This window comes from Neopelma chrysocephalum, unplaced genomic scaffold, assembly GCF_003984885.1.
Source record: "Neopelma chrysocephalum unplaced genomic scaffold, ASM398488v2 Primary Assembly neopelma1_22, whole genome shotgun sequence".
NCBI classification, from domain to species: Eukaryota; Metazoa; Chordata; class Aves; order Passeriformes; family Pipridae; genus Neopelma; species Neopelma chrysocephalum.
The window spans coordinates 12,688,976-12,710,035 of record NW_020897689.1 but is presented as its reverse complement, the minus strand read 5'-3'; positions in this window follow the sequence as shown (position 1 = coordinate 12,710,035).

Sequence of the window (21,060 nt, the reverse complement as noted above, 5' to 3'; positions counted from 1 at the left end):
TTTGGGTTGCTAGTGAGTATTGCTGATTTTTTTGAAAACTGAAAGGGAAAGGTGGAGGAGACAGGAGTACTTGTCCTGGGAAGTAGATAAAATGCTGGAACACTAAAGAGAAGTCACAACTGTATGAGAGAAAGGATGTTAAACAGCCAAGAAAGTTGGTTGTGAAGTTGGGTCTTCACTTACATTTCAGTGTAGCTTTTCAGATGCTGGAAGAATCTTTTGAGCAAAATATTAAAATTAAGTACATTCACATAGTCCAGTTGAACTCCTAATTTGATCTGCTTTGGGTTGGTTTTTTGTTTTGGTTTGGTTTTTTTTCACCATTTATCTCATGTATCTCTCTTCTGCTTTTCACTTAACATTATGATTTCACTCTTGGCCTTACATCAGTTTACAGTCTTAGAGTTACCTTGCTTTCCAGTAAAAAGGTTCCCTGTTTCACTCTTTCTTTAAATAAGCAGTAGATTTTGCAAGGCTTTGAAGGTTAGTTGTGTTCAATGCGTAGGCTGTTCCCTTGCCCCAGGTCATTGTTGCTATTCACTAGACTTACTCAGCTGATCCCATGGCCAGTCGTTTTTCTATTCTTAATGTTACTTATCTGAAGAAGTTACTCAGTTACTAGTTTATTTATGAGAATAACAGTCTTTGGAGCAGACGATACTGATGAGTTGCATCATTTTTATTCTCATACTGATTAAATGACAAGTCAGTGAAATATGATTAAGTTTTACATTAGATTAAAAACATACTGAAGTGTTCCCACACAAGCTGTGTTTTAAACACTTCACTGCTTAACTTTCTTTCAAGTTCTAGTTAGTTTTCTCTGTGCCAAATTGTCTCAATGGTGTTCAAGTCTTCATAGGGGGACTGAAAAAGTTCCTGTTAAACACAGCTTTTCCGCAGCATTACACCATGATGGAGTGTTTCAGTGTCTTTCTTTATATCTAGGAGTAAGATTGTGATTGAGAAACTTGAATCTCATTCAGGGAACCTGCCTGCTTTCTCTGCAACTGGAAATTCACTTGAAAGAACACCTTGACTTTCTGCCTTCTTTTAATGTTTTTCTCCCATTCCTTGCAATTCAGTTAATTGTACCTATGGCAGATAAAAAAACAATGAGCTCTTGGTTTATTTGGTTGAAACAAGCAGGAGGAATAATGGGAGGTCTTTCAAGAAAATAAGAAACAGATTGAATTGTGTGGTGTTTCTAACTGCAGGGAGCAAATGCACCAGCAAAGCCTAAGGTAAGAGGAAATCGAGGAAACGCTGTCCAAATGTACTGTTTTGCTATGCATTTGTATGTTGGTTCAGTATGGAGCTAAGTTTGTCTTATGTTTTGGGGTAATTTTGCTTGCTTCTGGGGTCTTTTCATAATTGAAGCAGTTTGAATGTCTCCCTACTGAAAAAAACCCAGCTTTTAATTCTTAGTGATCATCAGAACTGTAGGTTTAAGATCAGCAAAGTTCCAAATTTTATTTTATTTTTAAAGTTTGGAGGTACTTCTCCTTCGACTTACAAACTCTTCCCTGTACCGTTGGTGTAACGCAGACAATTGTACAATTAGTTGTGAAATTCGTGAGCTTGGAGGCAAGCTACCAGCCCACGGAGGAGCGCACAAAAAGCAGCACTGAGGCACTGCTGCCTGGGTGACCCAGGACGATAATGCAACTCACTTTTCAAGATGAGACTGTGAAAAGAGACTTGAAACAGGTTATGCCTACTTCAGATCTCTGATCAAATGAGTTGCTGGTTTCTATAACTGCTCTCAAAACTTAAGGTGCTGCTGAGGCAACAGACTTACTAGAGACCCCATGTGAGACCATGCCTGCTGCAGAGTATTCTCTTTTCCTGAGCAATGGGAGAAGAAAGCACCCTCAGAGTACAGATTGGCAATTAAAGATTTAATGAAGCGTTAGGATAATGGTGTGATGAGGTGCACAGTGTGATGAGGTGCACAGAACAGAATACCTACATACTGTGCTGTGCTTTTAAGTCATTCAGTGTGATAAGATTTATTTAAATAAGCTAGCTAATTTGTCTTAAATTCTGGCATCAAAATACTGCTGGAGAAAGAGGAATTGTTACTCATTTGGCAGGTAAGAGATAATCTTGAATATGATATTTTAAATGTTTATTTCTGCAAAGGTTGGTGTACACAAATTTCTCCTCTTTGTATTTTTAGACAAACAGATCTGCAACCAGAATGCACAAATGTAATGCAGTAATTCTTACATTTATATCTAGTCAACCATCAGCTGGCATAAACTCATCTATATTTAACAGATAGTGTAATATTCCTATTATAATAAATCAATTTTCTGCAGGAGAGTTGGAGGACACACAAAGGGTGAGACGCTGCAGTAGACTCTTCACAGATGAATGTCCCTGGACTTAAAAGCTTCTAATGAAGACAGACTGAGGAAACAGGGATAGCTGAAGGAAGAATGTACTGGCAGCAAATACTTTTTGTTTGTGTGTGTAGTGGGAAAAGGGTTAAGTAGAAGTCAATAATAGTGGGATACGTGGAAACACTATGGAAAAGACCATGAAGGTAGAGGCATACTAGGGACTGAAAAGGATTTAGTGGGGGAGGCACAGAAAGAACCAAGGATAGAGAAGGTGTAGAAATGGATGCAAAGGGATCTTGAAATAAATTTGTTGATGGTAATTGAGGATTTTTTTAGTCTAAAGTTTTATCTGTGAGAAAGGAACTATAGCACAAGTATTTCATCACAGTGGTAGGAGGGAAGAGTTGGAAGTATGGGAGCGTGCTCCCAGGATGGCTGCTGTTCTCTGGTGGTTGCAACTTTCCACATGAAGGTAAGAGCTTGACCTTGAATCACATCTACCTGAGGAGGGAAGTCGAGGGAAACATCCAGATTGGTAAGTAATTTACCCCCTAATCTGCTAACAAGATTTAAGAAAGGATGAGCTCTGTGCAGCTTTTCAAAGACAAGAAATGCTGAATCTGAAGGGAGACTATACTTCTGAATGTGAAATCTCTCCTGAAAAATTTTGCAGATTTAAGACAGTTTGAGCCTTCCTGTATCATCTAGCTCACATCACTAATAATAAAAGGCTCATTGGCTCATTTGGATCCAATTTTGTATGTCTCCTTACAATCTGTATGGAATGCTCTGATATTGCAGAAAGTTTTGGGGCCATGTTCTTTTTAATCACAAAGCTTCACAGACTTATGATGAGGCTGAAGTCCTTGGTCAGTAATGTCATGAAGACTAATATGCAATACAGATCAAGTTGAAATCTCGCAGTAATGTAAACACAAAAAAAAGCCTGTGTAGGAGTCTTTTACCCCACAAACCAAAATGTTGGATGCAAAAAAGATGTATTAAATTGCACAACGTTCATTTTTTTCATGATTCTTTCTAAATCAAATTATTTTAAACACTTTCTTTTGGCTTAGTATTCATAACATTGTGCTCAAAAAAGATTCTAAAAATAAATACATGAAATATGTAAATAAAACTGAATTTCATTTTTTTTTACCTGAACTGAGTTCCAGAAAGTATGAAGATACTTCGGTCCTAAGTTTTAACAAGTTCAAGAAGTTTGTTACAAAAATATTTTTAAACTTAAACTGAGCCCCTTTTTGCAATAAGAATGGATATGCCAGTTAGACCAAAAATCTGGCTAATCTGATATCCTGCCTCTGACCATGACCAATTGTGAACAGCAGAAGAGAAACGTAAGAGCAAGGAAAGCAGAAGATGCCTCTGGCATGCTCATCTAGCCTCCAGCTAGCTGAGACTTTCTAAATCAAGACCCTTTCTGGATTTTTATTTTTTTGAATTATTTAAGTTGCTTTATGATTTGTGGATTACATAAGTAGCTCAATGCAACTTAATCAGACTCAGAAAACCTTTAACATAAGGAAAATTCTGTAGCAAAACATCGGTTTTTAAAGTTTGTTGCATCATCAGCAGTAGCAACCTGAATGACTTGACAGTCAAGGACAAAAAAAGTCCATTCAGGACTCAAGGACAAAGTTAAGCATGGATTCTCTCTGTTAAAAAGAAACTTTAACCAAAAATGAAAAATTATCAAGATGATAAATAGAATGTTATTCTCCAAGCAAAAAGGCACTTTGCAAAATAAAGTCTGTACTGCACATGACAGAAATGTGGGTGGAAAGTTTGTGTTACTATGTGTGTCCAGAAGGGCTACCCTCAGACTTTTCACACTGTTTTCTTCTGGAAAAATACCTCAGACCTCTAGCAATTAGTTACCTTGAAGTGCATTTGGTCAAAGTTTCCATATTTATATGTGTTTGGTATTCCAGAGGAAGCATACTAAAGCAACCTACAGAAGAACTAAATATAGGATTTAGATGGGGGCAGGTGCTGCACTCCCACTGAATCAAGTGCTTCTGTCCCTGTACAAAGACAAAATGTACTTGATGTTTGGTTGGTTACTGGTTTGGGTTTGTTCTTCCCTATTGATTTCTTCCCTCATGCTCATGTTGGGGCCTGTGGGAATTAGCATAGGGAAACCTGTTCCCAGGTGAAAGTTGAATCCTTTGCTTGTAGCTGAAATGTAATTACTTGAGAAAATACTTTCTGAAATAAAGAAAAGGTGCTTAGGAATCAAGGTTTTCCTTCTAGGAACTTCTGTTCTCAGGGTAGGGGTGACATGCTGCTGGATATTCCCTCTTATATTCTACAGATTTTAACATGAGTATTTAGCCTTCTTAACAGAGGTAGAGCCCTTTTGTAAGAGATTGAATTTTCGAGTGTAGTGTAATTTACACTGCTTAGATTATTTTAATGCCAGTAGAAAGATGTTTTTACCTAAACGAGTTTATTTTTTGTGAAAGAGTGACAGCTAGGATGGAAAAAGTCCATTTTATACACTGTGGTCATTGTTACCTGTGTAAGTGCTCATCTAATTGCCAACTGTTTTTATGCACCTCTGCTGCCTGTGTGCCCACCTCTGCAGCACAGCTCTGGGCTCAGCTTTGGTACTTGGATTGCTCTCAACCAGACTTAACCAGTTCAGCAGCACTCCTGGACTGCTGCAGGCTTCTGTCTCACAGCTGGATCACATCTGGGGAGTTCAGTTCAAATCCACCAGGTGAGCAAACAAAAAGACATCTGATACAACAGGTGCATCTGCATTGGGGTGAAATTAGAAGATTTGGCTTAATTCACGGATTAACAGCATTACAGAAAAGGAAGGGACAGGAGATGGTGCCTCAGACTTGCTGTGGAACAGCAAACATCCTTTAATCTTCATGCCTTGGTTTCATGTCAGTAATGGTTCTCCTTGACCTAGCAGAGGTTAGGGAATAAATTAATTGAGCATGCAAATACTGTTACGATGAGTTTCACAAACTTCTTTCGTTTCAGGCTTTCTGACACTTAGTTGATCCCAAGTCAGGCTAATTATTCCAGCTCTGTAGGCTGAGTCTCGAATAGATGCAAGAGAAGCTTTGGGAGGCTGTGTTCTCTCTTCTGTCTAAAAAAACACAGAGGGAGCTTGATCACTTCTCACATTAACTAATTGTATTCCTCTTCTACCCCCTTGATTTCCAGCATCAGGTATCTTGAAGTGGCAGGTCTGAGTGTGCCAGGTGGTTTTTTTGGCTCTGTAATATCAGCAATTCTTGTATGAAAATTGCTCCTTCCAAGCCTGCCAGTCAGGAAAGTAATACCAGTAATGCCAGTAAATCAGAAATCATGCAGCAGTTTGGCTGAACTCGAGGAAATAAAGATGCAGTTTCTTACAAACATGAGTGCAAAAAGTTTTAATCTGGAGGGTATTAATATACTGATCACTCTGTTATAACTGTGTATTTGATAGTGATGCCTTAAGATTCCTTATGAAGAATTATTCTTTGATGTGTTTTGAACATTCTAGTTAGCTTTTGCCATTGATACTTGTATGTAGTATCTACCTCTTAAGAAGATGATGAAGTAGTTTGTACTTGCAACCTAGGCAAATAAGACCAGTATTACATTCATTGGATGTGGACTTTTATAGCAAAAAACATGATTGTAAGCTGAAGGCATATGGAAAATTTAAAATATGGAGCTATTTTAATATTATTTGGGCAGATTTCAGTTGAAATATTTCAAAAGCTCTTTCAGATTTTATTGTCAGTATAGGATGATCTACCTCCAAGCTAAATCTGGGATGTTAGAAACATTATCTATATTTGGATGGGTAGAATTTATGCATGAGCCTAGCCCAGTAAAACAAGAGAGCAAAGCCATTTCATGCTGAGGTTGTTAGTAATAAATCAGTGTTTGTATCTCCTTACAAAAAATAAAATAGACTTGCTCCCTGTAGGTGAATTAGCCTACCACTATTGTAAAAACATACAGGGAAAAGTAAAAAGAAAACAACAGTTGAGATCTAAAGGATGGATTTGCTCTGGCAAAGGTATGGGAGGAGTGGAAATGTGATGGTTTTTAGCATGTTTCCTGGAGTAAGGTGATTGGGATAGATGCAGTGAGTATAATCTTTAGGCAAAATTAGGCTGTAGCTGTTTGATACCTTGGCAGTTTGAGGAGAGAGAGACTGTCTTCCACCAGTTTGAATGCATACTGAATGAAAGGTAGAGAAATACAGTGCGGAACACCCAGCAGTCTCAACTTTCACCGCCAGATGAATGAGACGACTGCTGGCTATTTAAGTGTGTACACCTGTTTGGTTTAGACAGAGCACCATAAATGCACCAAGAACTCTGATGTGGGGTCCCGGTAGAGAAGGGTTACAGCTGGGCATGACAGAAGCTGCTTAATTTAGAATGATGAGACCATCGAATACTGCAGCGTGTGAGGGATAAATATAGCTCCTGGTTTGGGGGTATCAGGTTCTGAGTGGAAGGAAGACGGAAGCAATTGAGAAAAATTCTGTGACTGTGGAAATATTCACTGATGTCATTCCATTAACCTCAGGAACAAAATCTATGTTCAGGGGGCACTGAGGAACTGTATCACTTGGCAGTGCATGCCTCTGCTGGGCGGCCGAAGAGGGGGGAGAACCGCTGGTGGGGATGACCCTCTTCGACTGCCTCCCCCCATACACACCGTGTGCCTGGGAGGTGGCTTTCACAGACTGTCTAGAAAGCGAAGTACTGAAGTATTTTACTTTTCTCTCAAACTTACACCTATGTGCCCAGCACTGCAGATTTTTATTATCTTCCTGTTTTGTACATTGCTGGGAACAAATTACATCCTCCAGAGTTCTTTGTTCTTTAAGGGCAGATCCTAGGTTCTGATTCTTTTGAGGGACCTGTTGGCTTCTGCGTCTTGGAGTTAGATCCCCAATGGAGTACTTGTTGCTGAGCTTCCTACCAGGATGCCAAGGGTTAGACAAGTCCTTGTCAGCTATGTGGCAAGACACCCTGATATTGCTGCTTTGCTACTCACCTGTGCCAGGTAATGTCCATTACCTGTCTCTTGGGCCTGGCAAAAAACAATGTGAAATTCTTGCCAGAGGCAGCTCTCCAGCTTGGTTAATGGGTGGTGGAGCCTCTTTTGTTTTAGGAGAAATATGTTCAGTCTCTAGGACAGTTCCCATGGCTCTGAAATTTTTTGTTACAAATCATTTTGTTACGAATACAGTTGCTTCATTCAAAGTAGTCTGGCTTTGTTCGAGTCAAAATCCCTATGTCAGCAGTCGAACCCAGCTCGAATCCAAAGCTGATGACAAAGATGATAAACCATTCATAAACACTTTTCCATAATACTATGTGTAGCTGTTGTGCAAACATGAAGGGATGCTACTGTTCCAGCCTTGATAAGCTGGCATTATATTGCACTTTGAGGAATTTGCTTTTGGATAAAGGTGTCTTTGGCTCTTTAGAGCTGGCTCATTGTATAATGTGTGAAAATACCAGATATTGGCTGACTGGGGAAGGAAAAAACTTTAAAAAAAATTACAAAATTACAAATATAATGAAACTTCTAAGACGTGACAGCAGAGGGAGCCATTGAGATTTAGTTGGTTTGCTTCTCCTTTAAAGGAAAAACCTGGAACTTCCAAGTTATACTTTTCCCCTCCACATTTAACTGAATTAGAATTTGGGGGCAAAAAAGTCCATGTTAGTTCAATACGTTTTACATTAGTGTCACTAGAGGTATTGAGATGCTCCAGATAGTTGATTATATGAACATTCTTGGCAGCTTCTAAATAAATTCTGGGGACACGACTTTGTGCACCAAGCAGCAGCATTAGTGTGTCAAATTCATGAAGTCTCCACTAGAATATGGGGTATTGTTTATTAAAATCTGTACTATAAATCTGTGTTATTTTTATCCTGCATTTATTACTTGCCTCGTTTTTTACCTCTACTAATACTTCTTTCTACTGTTTTGTGTTTACTTCAGTCTGTATATTCCCATATGTTTGCACAGTGCCTGAAGCTGTGTGGGCTTTGCAAGAATGTTAACAGAAGTTCCCAAAAGCAAGCTATGTGTGCACAAAACGTGTTTCCATATTTTTAAAAGTCTTGTTAACAGATAGATTGCAGCAATTGGCTAAGAAGGAAACGAGCTTAAATTCTTATGATTGACTCTTCTGGTTACTTGCTAGAAACCACAACAAAAAAGTGCTAGCTCATAGTGCTACACGCTGTCCCCAGAAACACTGAGGCATGTGGTCTCTGAATCAAATGGTGTGGCATAAACTGTGGTGTGGGAGGAGAAAGTGGAGGTGGGAAGATTAAGTTAGCTGCCTACAGCAGATCAGTGCCAGTTGAGATTTTACTCTAGGCATCATAGTTGCTGTAAACTAGAGCTAGGTGATAATGTTTGCATTAGCAGCAGTGTTTAGCATGCTTACTGCATTTAGTTTGCATCCAGACTCCACTATTATGCAATACCCATTATCTAGTTTTTGGACAGCAGTAGTAAGGGTTTCAGGTATACTCTTAATGATGACTCCCATTTACTTACATCCTGAACGCACATCGATCAGTCTTATAAAGCAGCTATTCTTCTTCAGTTCACAGGTGTGGGAGTTGTTTGTTTGTTTGTTTTGTGAAAACATCTGAGATACAATCCTGATTCAATGTTTGAACACTCCTTGTGCCTTTGAGGGGAAATTTTAATTTTATTCTTTTTTTGGCAATTGTTCTGGTGTACCTTCTAGAGCCACTGAATATTTTCTGACAAATACAGATGTTGGAATCGACCTCAAGACACCTCTTTTTTTTTTTTTTTTTTTGTTTTGTTTTAGCATTTGCCTGTGTGGCCAGACAGCATGCCGATTCATCTTGTTATCAAAGAGAACTGAAGGTTATCAGTTTTGGATATGAAGAAGGGAAACTTCTAAGTTGTTTAAATGGTGGTTCATAGTCATTGTTTTGGTGCACAGAATTCTGTATAGATCTGTCAGAGTTCAGTGCCATTTATTAAGTATTTCTTTAATAATAAAAGATTTAACTGGAGGTTGTTAGGCATCTCCACAAAGAGATTTAGCTGAAGACAAAAATGTGCTTGGAACCAAAACCTGTGTTCTCAGTTTAGCAAACCCAGACTCTCATATACACAAACAGAAATGAGAGTCCGGAGACTACATGCATATTGAAGTGAGATTTTATGGGCATGCTAGAAGCCCTAACTACAGCCAGACTGCTTGATATGTTTTTATGCTGCATTTCAAGCATTGCTGCTCCTGTACCACCTGTAGAGCTAAATATATCATGAAGACAGACAGATTTGCTGACCCTCTCACTTCTGTGCAGTAACCACCTCCCTGTATGTTGGTGCTGACAGTAGTTTCGAAACAAAATTAGGTGGTAAACTAAGCTGCCGAAGGGTTTATATATAATGAGAGCTCTTAGAAGTGCATTATAAAATCAAATCTGGTGTTTGCAACTTCCAGATTCGTGGAAAGCCCTTGTGCAGTAGATGATATGAGGTATAAGCTGCTGCACAGAGATGGTGTGAAAAGAGGAGAATTTTTAAGTAATATCTGTGTTGTCTTAATCCTTCTCTGCGTTTTGGTCTCTGGTCTTTCTTAGACAGTCCCTGTACCTGGGTTGCTCTCAGAGCAACCTGTGCCTGTGTGGTGTTGTGATGTGTTGCATCTGCATCTGGGCAGCCAGGGTCCTGCTTATGCCAGTTTCTGAGGTGCATCAAACCACCTCCCTAGTAGGGATAAGGTTAACTTGTTTGGTTGCTGCTAATTGAGGTAAAAATCTGCAAGGAGATTGTTACAATAAAATAAGCCTGTAATCAGGTTTATTTTATAGAGAAGGTCTGCATCCTCTGTAAGCTTTGGATTTCATTAATTGTAGAGTAAACTGCTGCTCAAAAGAGTAGTAAATTAAGTCCTTGTGGCTTGAGGATAAATTCAGTTCGGAATTTACATTATAAACTTGTCAGGAATAGGAAAATATCAAGAGGGATGAAGGGAAATATCAGGTACTGTTATACTGGGAATCTGAGACTTTACCAGATCACTCAGGAATGATTTCTACCAAATGTTAAATGGGTAGCCATGAGATCATGGGTTTGTCTGTGGGGTTAGCTATATAGTTTTGTATTTGGAAGGAGAACAAGCAATTTCTGAATATAGTGTGAACCAAAGGATTAATATAAGGTGAAGAAACCAAAATGGTTTTCAGCTGTAAATGATAAGCAACTTAACTACAGAACACCTGTATCCGGTTGGGGTAGTGGCAGCCCAAACCCAATGAAAGTGAATAAAAAGGTCAATGTCCTATGGAACTGGTAGGACCGACAGAGCTGCATATAGAAGCTGAGTGCTTGGCTTGATGCTGATGTCTGATATGACTCAGCTGAGAAGCCCAAATGTATGTTGTAGTATCTGTTGTATTGAGTGTATCTAAATTAACTTCAGAAATTGTCAAGTAAAAGTATTCTAAAGTAGACAATAGTCATGTGCAGTCAAAATAATCCAGAAGTCCAGCTCTGACATCGTCACTAGGGAAGGAGAGAAATTCATATTTGCCAACAGGTTTCCAATACAATTAATGAGATGTGTGCCATTAGGTATGATCCTGCAATATTTCTGTACCCACAAAAGATGATTGCTTTCTTTAAACAGAAATGATAGAAATCCTTCTTGTTTTGATGAATCTATTAGTACTTGCTCTAAACAACAAAATGATGCTTCCAGGAAGAAATCTGTACACGTAGAGTTCTGTAAAGAAAACACAGGCAATTAAAAGCAAGATTCTCAGCATTTATAGAGTCTTACTTTACTATAAGTACCCACACTGACATAAAAATAAAAGCACAGTCTTATGTTTTGCCTGGATTTGGGTATTTGCTGTGAAATTGAAACATCAGAATATGGACTTTTTCTTGCTTTTGAATTTTCTAAAAGATTGAATTAATATCTAATATCTTGAGATTTAGGCTTATAAAAATTTAGAGCTGGACAGAATGAGTAGTGTCTTCATTTTTCTAATTCAATAACTGCCATAGCTGTAATTTGATGGGATTTTGCATTGGACAGCAAGGAAGGAACAGTAAGCTTCTCTCCTTTTTAAAGACTGCCCCTTCTGAAATGTAATAGCAACAATTTATCTGCCTTAACAGATTTTCCACTGTTGTTCACTCAAGTGGATGTGCAAAAGTCTGGGGACATTAGTTTTTGGGTTAAAGAAATAGTAATTTTTAAACTGCAGTTTAAGACTCTGTTTGAATCAAAATTAAACTTTACATTATGTGTAGTAATTACATTTCAAATCCTGTTATACCAGCTAATTTTTCAATTGAGATTATCAATGTTTTACTTAAAGTATCATTTAAGAAGTGTATTTTATTTTTTCAAAAGGTCACTGAGACCTTTTATGAGTCATACAGATATTTCTAATCTCCTTGATGTTTTTATTTTGAAAAATTTCTATTGTTAACAAAAATGAGGTTTGTAAAAGAACTTTATTTTACTTAATCTTATTTTAATGTATGTTTATGGCATGAGAGAGTCCTTACAACTAAAACAACCTTCACACCATCCTTATGGTTTGTTTTTCATTCTTGCTCCCGCTCATTCATTCAAATTATCCATTTGCTGGTGGAAGGTTGGCCATCTTCCTCCTAGAAGAATTATGGCCATCATTCATTGTTCATGAGTTTTAACAGTTGATTTGAAACAACCCCTGAGTCTAAAATGCAAAAATCTAATAACCTGAGGTTATAGAAACTTGCAATTGATTTAAACATGTAAGTTAAAAAAAAAAAAAAACATAAAAAATGAGGAGAGAAAAAAAAGTTGATGAATTTGGATTAATGTTTTTAACAACTACTAGGTTAATATACAGGTTTCCAGTATATATTAACCTTTCTTTTACTTCAGTAGTTTTGTTGATATCATTCTTTCTTTTCTGCAAACTAATAATGACATTCTTAATTCCAAGACACAGCATCAAATGGAAGCTGGGGCACTCTGACACATCTGTCCATTGCAATTATTTTCTTAAGATTTTTTTTTTGGAGACAGGTTGACCTTCTTAAGTTCCAGCTGTCATGACAACATAGTATTATATGCTACAACGACCTTCATCTTCCCATATGTAGTTGTCCTTCCTTATTGCCATTCACATGTCTAGATAGTTCTCAGTTACAGCCACTAAAATTATGAAGCTAATGCTGAAACTCTGTCACTTCTTGCAAATGTAATGTCTGACCTTCATAGCTGTACTCTGCCACTGGGGCCCAGAGATAAACAACTCATCTTGTTGGCACTTTTATTCCTGTAGGCAGATGTACACTCATGAGATCATGAGGTTGAAGTCACTCTATGAACTCTGACAACTTAACTGCTTATTAGCAAAGCATTAAAAAGACAAGGCAACCAACCACCACCCAGGGAAACCAACTTGTGGCTATATTCGGAATAATGTTGTTTGGTGTTACGCGTAGAAGTATGAGTCCACTCCAGAGTATAGTCCCTTATGGAAGTAGTCTGCGGTCTGTAAACTGTGATCCCCTATTTTGGATATTGAGCTGCAGCTGGCTGTTAGCCCTTGGAGATAGATCTTCATGCCTGAAATAGAATATTTCACTGATGCCTGGAGACCTGTGTTGCTCCTCAGAAAGGCTGAGATCTCCTCTGTGCCAGTGATATCGAAGGTTGCTGATGCCTGCAACTAAATTTCTCAGAGGTTATTGCTGAGGCCATGTAATCTTTTATATCCTTTAACTTTAATGTTGTTAAAGGAGGCTGAATTTTACTGCAGTTGCATGAAGTTAGGATCTGTTTACTTCTCCCAGAGTGTGCTGTTAGTTCAGTATTGAAATATTTGCTTTTAACCAACTTTGTATTAATTTGATTCATTCTGGCTTCAAAGAATTATGAGGGTTTTTTTTAACTGGATAATTTTATGACCATTTGTAGATATTAAACAAGGTGTAAGGGATGAAGTTCTCATTTAAGAAGGTTTTTCATTGGCCAAGCACAATATGATACTTTTTTGCATTCAGAAATTTCTTTTCTTTCTCTGATTAACTATAAATAATAGATCTAAACCAGCTATTATTGAAGAGTTTATCATTCATCTGATGTTACTTATTGTTGTTATACTTGTTGCAATAGATATTTCATATTACTTACTTGAAAAAGGATATGGATGATATGCAGTCTGGATGGCTGCTTTCTAAATACTTGATCCAGGGACCTTTTGCTAGAATAGTAAAGCACAACTTCTTGAAAAGTGGGATAGAAGATCTGCAGTGAATTGCATTGCATTAAATATCGGGTTATATACTCCAATACAATCCTAAACATCCACTGGTCAGACTATGTGACCAATACATCTGTTCTCGAACAGGCAGCAATCACAAGTATTGAGGCCATGTTGCTGAGAACACAGCTGCGTTGGGCTGGGCACATCTCTAGGATGAAGGACCACCGCCTCCCCAAGATCCTGCTTTACGGTGAACTTGCCACTGGCTGCCGCAAGAGAGGAGCCCCAAAGAAAAGATATAAGGACTCCCTGAAGCAACAACTCAGCCTTGACCATATTGATCACCATAACTGGTCTACTCTGGCCTCCAATTGGAAGGCCTGGAGACAAACCATTTATAACGCTGCTGATGCTTTTGAGAAAGCACGCAGGATCACTCTCGAGGAGAAAAGACAACGCAGAAAGAATCGAGCCTTGCAGAATATACCACCTAAGGAGTCTTTCTACTGTGTCTTTTGCAACCGGTCATGCCTTTCTCGTATTGGCCTTTTTAGCCACCAACGCGCTTGCAAGAAACGTGGGTAGAGCCCTTCCCAAATCTTCGTTCGCAAAGCCTAGCCATGATATACTCCAAGGGACAGAGTAGAAGCTGAAGTATTGTGAGATGCAGTTTGTACATTAGGTTTGCCATGACATTATTACTTCACTGTCTTAGGGCTTAGATTAGCTGCTTCCTAAATGGGAATGGCAAAACACAGTTTGAGGAGTGAGCTTATCCCTCTGAATAAAACATTAGAAATAAATAATAAACCAATAGTCCATACTTGTTCTGATGCTGATAAGGCAATTAGAGAAAAATATACTTAATCTAGTAAGCCTTTGTAGTGTTTATTACACTTTCAAAATACAGAATGTAGTTTTGTACTTGTTCTTCTATTAAGTATAGAGCTTAGGGGCTCGAGTGGACAACAGGTGAGATACAGTATTTTCCATTACAACCAAAGAAGTCCCCCAAAGTTATAAGAAGAAAAAGAAACTGCACAAAGAAGGGGGAGGAAAAGTATTCTAACACTTTCAAGTTTATAATATTTGGAATATGGAAGATTATTTGTGAGTTCCAAAGCATGTTATTTACCACACTCAAATTAGAGCTCATAGGAACTTCAGAGGATGCACTGCTTAAAATATTATTCAACAAAGTGTAATAAAAAAGAAAATTTAAACATTAAAAATTAGCCACAAAAAAGCAGAAAAACAAGGCTTTCCCCCAAAGCATATCTTTAAATAATTAACTACACTCATGTTTGATGTTCACACTTAATTCAAATTCAGGATAGATTCCAAATCCAAACTGAATGAAAATGCTGATATTTTTCCTCTCATTTGCAAGATCTGTGCTCAATGCCATATTTCTTGTTTACTTCTCTATGATGTTCCATTTATCTAGTTATGTTCCATAACACACATGCTTTAATATTTTATCATGGAAGCTGGATTCCTGGGCAAAGAGAAGGCTTCATCTCTTGAGACTGCCTAGATCATAGGTCAAAAAACTGAGCCATAGATATACTTTCCTCTGACTCAAATGTGAATTAACACTTCAGATTTAGCATCAAATACCCACTCTAAATTGGCTTCATGCTTTGTTTCCCTTGCTCATTCTCCAACTGTTGATCTATCAGTGTTGATATCGGCTCCTGAGTTTTCCCCTCCTCACTTTTGCTTCTCCAAGATCACTGGAAGTCCTATCTACTGTTATTTTCTGTTCTAGTTCTGTGTTAGGCCATTTTCTATCCTGCTTCTTTCCCTTGTAGTCCCCACAAGTGATTCTCATGAACTCCTGATAATTTCTAGTTCTTAACAGTGCTAATACTGACCTTGACTACATGTATTTGGTAATCCAGACTGGTTTCAGCTTTTATTCCTCTGTTCTGTTTTGGTTTTGTTGTTTTTTTATTTTTGTTTTTTTTTTTTTTGCTGTTGTTTCTGTTAATGGTTGATTTCATAGTTGAGTTGTATTTTTTAGAGATTTATTTCTATACTTGGAAACTTACTCTCTGTGGTCAAACTACCTTCTTCACACCCCCACCCTCGCCCCTCCATTCTATCCTTGTGATATCTTTTCCTAAATGGCCAGTCATTAACCGAAGTCCCCAAATGGTCTGTATTTATAGCCTTTATATTTCTATAAATACAAATGTTTTATTTCATATATGCACACATACATATATATATATATATATATATATATATATAAAAAAGGATATGTATAATATATAAAAAGAAATCAAACTGTCCTTTCTGTTATAAATGGCAATCTATTTTTGGGTATTGTCTTTGCCTCTCTTGCATGTTAAAACCAATTATTGCAGATTTTTCTGGTATTTCCAATCCAATTGCACAGGTAAAATTTTTTCCTAATTTTCTGTGTCAGTTATTTTATAATCTATCTTGGCACAGGAATTGCAGCCTTACTCTATTCAAATCTGCAGGACAAAGTTTTCAGCTTTGTCAAAATTCTTTTTTTCCTCAAGCCATTGCTTAGACTTTATCATTTCTTTAGCACATTGCACACAAACTTCATTTCACAGTTTCTTCCCAGCCTACCCACCATTTCTTCCACTGTGACTATGCCAACTTCTTCCTCTGAAGTAATCTAAGATGCCAATTTCTTTTTATGTTTTAATTTTCATAGAAATACCATAGTTCACTTTTCATGCTACCATCTTATCTCAGCAATCTCCTTCAAAATCTTCATCTTCTCTCTGCCTTTATAAAGGATTGTTAAGTGATGTGACCAGAAAGGCTGATGCTGACCAGAAGCAGCTCAGCTCTTTGTACTTCCCTCACCATGAGGTGAGGTTCAGCTGGCTTTTATACAGCTGCCTGTTTTAAAGGAGTCATCCATAAGTAGTGCCTACTGTCCATGGCAAGGCATGAGGGCAACTTGCTGCATTCTGTGATGTGAGTCAATTTATAGATTAAAGTTTATAGAGTTATAGTTTACAGAGTGATGATTACAGAACAAAGATTTTCTTTTTGTTTGTTTCCTAAGGCGTGACCTTGTTCTATTGAAAAATTCTGAAGACTGGTAAAATCACAAAATCTATGTTCTTTCCTAAAAGAGTTGGCAGCAAATTGTTTGCTGTTACTGCTATTATTATTTTATTCTATCTACAAAGTTTAATTTTTAATTGAAAAAATTTAATCAGTTCTAGAGCTGTGAAAGATGCTCTGTTTTGGGGGCTGACACCTGAGTTTTCAGAACTGAATGTTTTAACTTCTAATCAGTTAATCCCAAAGAAATGCACAGGAAAGCTCACTGCTGGTGTTCCAATTTGTATTGATCAACTGACCCACTCTTTGGCCAGGGAAAATAAAAAAACGTCAGCACTGTAAATTTTTTGGTGAAAATTATGTAGCACTTTGGCACTCAAAAAGCTAGCAGGAAGGTTTGTTGAGGTCTATGTCATGTGTTGCTGTTCCTGTCACCAAAGACTGCTCTGGATTTCATGCAAAACTTAAACTGACTAACAAGAGGAAGAAAATATTATGGTGTATTGACTTTGCTTTGCACTCTCTCTTTGTTTCCTGTTTTGATTGCATAGATTAATCATTTTAAAAAAAGTATTATCCAACAGGTCATTGCTTTTTAAATGTCTCCGGTAGCTCCCACCATAGTCAATAGGAGCTTTTTCATTGTTTCTAATAAAGAAACATTTAAGACTTGATTTTTCTTGTAGGAAGGAGAATACTTTCAAAAAGGGAGCAGTAATATTAATTAGTGCTACCAGTGCTGCTGGCAAAAGGTGATGTGCTTTCCAAGCTTGTGGTATCTCTAGTGGTAAGCTGAAGACAAGTGCCTTGCTGCAGCCCTGGAGCTTGCAAATGCATTATTTCCAGCCTTAGCACTTCATGGTTAAAAACACTACTAATTTTTTTTATTTGTTTATTTTAGACTGAAACCTGTACTCTCCTATTTGCCAGCAGGTGGCAGTGGTGTAGGAGTGTTAAGCGTTACCATAAAAAACCCAAGGGCTTTGCTACCGCTGTTTTCAAGCTCCTGTGTACTCAGTCTCTTCCAGCTGCGAGGGGATTATGAACATATTTCTACTTGGTCTGCATAAGTTGATTCATCTCATCAGCATTTTGTGATCAATTGATACATTTTTGAAAGAGTGTTTTTGGCAATTGCTTTCTAATGTGTGAAATGATACCATCTTGGGTATTAATGAAAATGGATGCTAATGCAATAAACAGAAGTACTTTTTACATCAAGGCCCTTCCCTAGTGACAGAGGAGCATTGAGCATCTTCAAGTGTTTTTCCTTTTACAAATGGTCAGGTGAACATTTTCTGATTTATAAATTTGTCTTGTAAAAAAGCTGTTTGCATCATGATGCAGGATTTGAAATCAACTTGTTTTGGTAACTTTTAATTTCTAAGGATGCATCGCTCTGCATTTATCAGAAGTGGCTTTATTGGAGGGGGATATAAGGAGCTGTTAACCCCTCGTTTGCATGAGTGGATATGGGTCTTGCTTCCATCTGCAGTCCTGACTCCAGAGCCTCCTCCCACTCAGGTCAGGGCTGGAGGGGGGTGCTTGTTTCCCCAGTGTACTCTGCTGATGAGTCATGCCCTTCAGTACACAGATGCCAGAAGGTAAGTGTTTCGTCTCACACTGAAACTCCCTGCTCAACTGCTGCCTAAACCTGACTATACCCACACTCTGCAAGTTTACTGATTTTGTATGTTAATTAAAAAATATAAAAATGCATTCAGTGCAAGGCCAGAATTGTTTTCATTTTGCAAGTGCCAAGCATCCCACTACCTTATTTGTGCTTAAGCCTTTTTGGGATTCAGAATACTGAGCATTTCTCTGCTTATGTCCCTAACCTAATGGATGAGATGCAAGACTGACAGAATAGGGTGCCTCACAAATTTGATTGTTGCTTCTGCTCTTCTTTTTAGTGCAGCTGAAGTCTGATATAGTGATTCTTTTTTATGGAACATCTTGTTTTGTAAGTGCACTAAGGGTTTCTCAAAAGCTCTTGAAGTCAGCAGCTCAGCTTCACCACACCTGATCAGGAGCTGGCTTCCTAGTTGTTGGAGGGAAAGAGGCAAGTTGTCTCCTGTCATGACTAGGGTCTTAAGAACATGGAAACAACTCCCAGAGGCTCTTTAGGTTTTGCTGTGTAAAAAAAGTTTAAAACTACTAGTCTCTAGCCTCTGCATCTAGACTTTCAATGTAGGATCTTGGTCAGATGACTAAATTTAGTTGATATGAATCTCTACCACAGCTAGGATTTTGAGTGAAGGAGGTTAGCTTGTGTAGCTATTCCTGAGAGTTCTAGAGTTAATTTGAAAAAAACTCATTCGAGAATGAATTTTAGTGACAAGTAGTTGTATAAGTAATTGACTCTAGTGGGATGTCTTGTAAAGAATTATCACTCTGGAAGAGAACATGAGAAAAGTGGAGAAATTGCTAACTGTAGATAAACAATGTGCAAGTACACATTTCTCTGCAATAAATCCTAGCCTAACCCCATTTTCTGACTGAATTGTATTAAGTATATAAATCTAATTTACTTTTAAGTGTAATTAAATATGAGATAAAATGCTTCCGAGAGTTCCATATTAGACATGGCAGCTTTAATTTTATTTAATTTTACTGTATTTTCTTTATTCCCTGGGTTGGCCTCAGCTTAAATCTTGTGGCCACATAGGAGGGCCATGCTTAGTATAGCCATGAGAAGCCAACCCACAGAGGGGATATTGAATCACTGGTCCTACTGATTACTGGCATCTGAAACTTCAGAAGTTTGTGGTTACTTCTGTTATTGTTACTTCTGGTATTGTTTTCAAACTTCTATCATGTTTAGAGAGGTAGTGCTAAGTGCTGTTTACCTGAGGAGAAAGAGGCACCATCTATTGTCAATTATCTCTTATCAACTGAAGCCAAGCATGTAATTGCTTATGTATTGTGAAACTTACGCAGGTTACTGGCCTTTCTGGAATATGCAATAGTTAAGATTTTCTACTTATTTCAATGTGGAAGAATTTTGTCTTCTATTTTGTAGCCTGCAGGTCATTTTATGCTTCAAAATAATTGAAAATATGTACAAAAATGAGGAGCTGTCAAAGATTAAATTAGTTCTTTAAGGAAAAAAATTAATTCTCAAATGCACACCATGACTTGGTGGTTGTTTGCAAACATTGAGCACACTGGGGTTCTGGGATGGAAATACAGAATGTTATTGCAATACAAATAAAGATTGCTCACACTTTAATGATTTAACATACTGCTCATGGGGCCGGTGAACTGCAACAGTCAATGCTTTCTGTAAATACCAAAAACTGTTCATGTGAATAATCAGCATGCTTATGTAGCTCCAATATTGTTTGCTTTGTAGTATACCTTTTAATTTTTTATGGCACTGCCATTTTGAGAAAGGTTTTATGTAGTGTATTACAGAGAAGGAGGTATATTGTATTTAAGGTGAAAAAGGGTTCACAGTATCCAAGATGAAATAAGAATGTAAGACTCATTTCTCTATTCACCATTAAAACCTATCCATAAATAAAAAAGCAGGTACAGGTTTGCCCACAGAAGCATACGTATGTGTCTCACAAGCACCCTTTAGTCCCTACTCCCATGAACAGAATAGAGGGAGTAGGTTATATACTTTCTTATCCTTGTTGGATGAAAATGATAAGCAAAGTTCAAATTCAAAGGAAAATGGGTAACAGGTGTAGAAAATTAAGGTAGTAGAGCAAAGAGTAATAAACTGTGTCACTGTTTTTGTGGTTTTTTTCATCTCCTGAGGTCTTATACTATCCAAGTTGGTGAGGGGGCTGCAAGGAGGCTGGTGCCATGTGAGTAGAGGGGCTGGGACAGGGAAGTAGGGAGAGGGAAAAATCTTGGTAGTTGATGGAAGCATTAGCAGCCAGCCTGTCAAAAGCACTGCACAAAGAAAGGAGTGATGTTGCAAATGAGGACAGGTGCTTGCAATGGTAGGCGACAATTTCAGTGACAAGAAATGCCCTTACACCACCAGGATGTGGATCATGCTCTCTCTGATCCTCACAGGGACAGGGCAACAACATACAGTGACAGTTAGAAAGAGATGTCAATTTGCTTTGTAGGTGTTGTGCAAACGTTATCTGCAGATACCTGTTGAAATTGTGTTCTTGCAATGCTATTACAGTTGCACGAGTCACCTACCCTTTTGCTCATGATTCGTGAAGGAGAGGGAAGTTAAGCAAACAGGTAATATTGCTGTGTACTTTGTGTCCTGTTGATGGAGACCAGATTTTATGAATCTAGTGATGTTTTGGAATGCAGTAAACTCCGCTAGAATATGATTTTTATGATTACCAGAAATGCCATAACATTTCAAGGTACTAGCTTCTGAGGGTAGATTTATATGAATG